Source organism: Urocampus carinirostris, chromosome 14 (assembly GCF_059441175.1).
Source record: "Urocampus carinirostris isolate Australia breed hairy pipefish chromosome 14, RoL_Ucar_1.0, whole genome shotgun sequence".
Taxonomy (NCBI): domain Eukaryota; kingdom Metazoa; phylum Chordata; class Actinopteri; order Syngnathiformes; family Syngnathidae; genus Urocampus; species Urocampus carinirostris.
In genome coordinates, this window is record NC_142362.1 from 2,640,001 (window position 1) to 2,642,500 (window position 2,500).

At 38.0% G+C, this 2,500-nt stretch overlaps 1 protein-coding gene across 2 annotated transcripts in view; it reads right to left on the reverse strand.

Annotated features, from left to right (window-relative positions):
- Nucleotides 1-2,500, reverse strand: part of dgkh (diacylglycerol kinase, eta) — an 82,807-nt gene that overhangs the window by 23,542 nt on the left and 56,765 nt on the right. The window lies entirely within an intron of this gene.

Consider the following 2,500-nt stretch of genomic DNA (forward strand, 5'->3'; position numbering starts at 1 on the left):
TAAATACCACATATATCAAATATAAGTGCGAGGCAAGTATTAGGATTTCATTGAATTTTCCATATAACGTCAGTGGGATTGACTCTTGTGTGTGTGCATGTAATGGACAGGGTTGGGTAGGGTTACGGTACTTTAACTTGATTACTTTTAATGACTTTTGGATTACTCCAATACCAAATATGCTGATAAAAGACAAAAAAAAACTAAATATGAATAAAATGACTACATTTTGTGCAGGCTTGGGGAGTAACGGCAAAAATGATGTTGGCAAGCTGTTTGGATTTTTTTCATTTTGTTTCTGTCGCATTTGATGTTCGTTTTGCCGGAGATCAAAGAGATCAAAGCCAGGAGAGAAAGCTGACCACGTGTTGTGAGTCATCATTTTATTCATATTTACTTTCCTTTGTCTTTTATTAGCATATTTGCTATTGGAGTCATCCAAAAGTCATTGAAAGGAATCCAGTTAAAGTAACCCTACCCAACCCTGGTTTTGCCGGAGATCAAAGAGATCAAAGCCAGGAGAGAAAGCTTACCACGTGTTGTGAGTCATCATTTTATTCCTATTTACTTTCTTTTGTCTTTTATTAGCATATTTGGTATTGGAGTAATCCAAAAATCATTGAAAGTAATCCAGTTAAAGTAACCCTACCCAACCCTGGTTTTGCCGGAGATCAAAGAGATCAAAGCCAGGAGAGAAAGCTTACTACGTGTTGTGAGTCATCATTTTATTCCTATTTAGTTTCTTTTGTCTTTTATTAGCATATTTTTTATTGGAGTCATCCAAAAGTCATTGAAAGTAATCCAGTTAAAGTAACCCTACCCAACCTTGGTTTTGCCGGAGATCAAAGAGATCAAAGCCAGGAGAGAAAGCTTACCACGTGTTGTGAGTCATCATTTTATTCCTATTTACTTTCTTTTGTCTTTTATTAGCATATTTGGTATTGGAGTCATCCAAAAATCATTGAAAGTAATCCAGTTAAAGTAACCCTACCCAACCCAGGTTTTGCCGGAGATCAAAGAGATCAAAGCCAGGAGAGAAAGCTTACTACGTGTTGTGAGTCATCATTTCATTCATATTGAGTTTCTTTTGTCTTTTATGAGCATATTTTGGTATCGGAGTAATCCAAAAGTCATTGAAAGTAATCAAGTTAAAGTAACCCTACCCAACCCTGGTAATGGGAATACATGACCACTAGATGGGGCAGAAGCACATGGAGACAAGGGTTGCTTTTGCATCTCCTCTATTTAAAGCAGGCCCGTGAGACAACGCTCAGGGAAGCACAAGAGAAAAACGAGCTGCAGGTTGAAATATGTCCACTTGATGCTGGCAAAGCAAGGTGCCTCTCATAGAGTTGCTGTACTTGTATTTCTTTTTTCTCTCTCTCTCTTTTGCTCACTTTTTCTCTCACTCTCTGTCTCTCTCGCTTACCTCCCCTGTTCTCTCACTCTCCGTCTCTCTCTTTCACTCTCTCTGTCTCTCTTTATCTCTTTATTTGTTCCTCTTTGTCTCTTTCTCTCTCTTTATTTTTAACTTTTTTGCTCTGTCTTACTTTTGTCCCTTTTTCTCTCTTTTCTCTCTTTCTCTATCCCTCTCTTGCTTTCCCCTTCTCTCTTTCTCTCTATTTCTCTTTGGATTTCTTTCTTTCTCTCTTTCTTGGTATTTCTCTTTTTATCTCTTCTTTTTCTCATGTCCTCTCTCTCTCTCTCTCTCTCTCTCTCTCTCTCTCTCTCTCTCTCTCTCTCTCTCTTTGTTTATTTTTAACTTTTTTGCTCTGTCTTACTTTTGTCCCTTTCTCTCTCTTGCTTTCCCCTTCTCTCTTTCTCCCCTTCTCTCTTTCTCTCTATTCCTTTTTGGATTTCTTTCTTTCTCTCTTTCTTATTATTTCTCTTTTTATCTCTTCTGTTTCTCATGTCCTCTCTCTCTCTCTCTCTCTCTCTGTTCTCTCTCTCTCTTTCCCCTTATCTTCCTGTCTTTTCCCCACCCTCTCTACTCTTCTTTTCCTCTCTTTCTCTTATTTCTTTCTCTCTTTTTTTCTTTCTCCTCAATCTACTAGTCCGGCCCCCAGGAGTAACTACCTGACGTTTTTTCCCATTTTTTTTCAAGGTAACAAACTGAAGTAATTTTATTTATATCGTGTTTAATTGGTCTTTTGTTCGCATATTTTGTATTGGAGTAATCCAAAAGTAATCGAAAGTAATCAGGTTACAGTACTGCAATAGAATGGTATTCGGATTACTTCACTGGTTACAATTTTGAACAGGTATGTAGTAACTGTATCGGATTACATATTTAAAGTTACTCTCCCAGCCCTGCGTACAGTAACAGTTTTAGTGCAATACCTCCTTTTCAACACTAGAGGGATCTCTAACATGAGTTTCAGAACGTGGCTCCACAGTTGACGTCTATGAGGGGCTCAGTTCAAAATTTGGTGGGTTTCTGAAGGTTTCTTTGTAGAAGGACACACTTTGAGACCTTCAGATGATTCCTGGACTATTACCA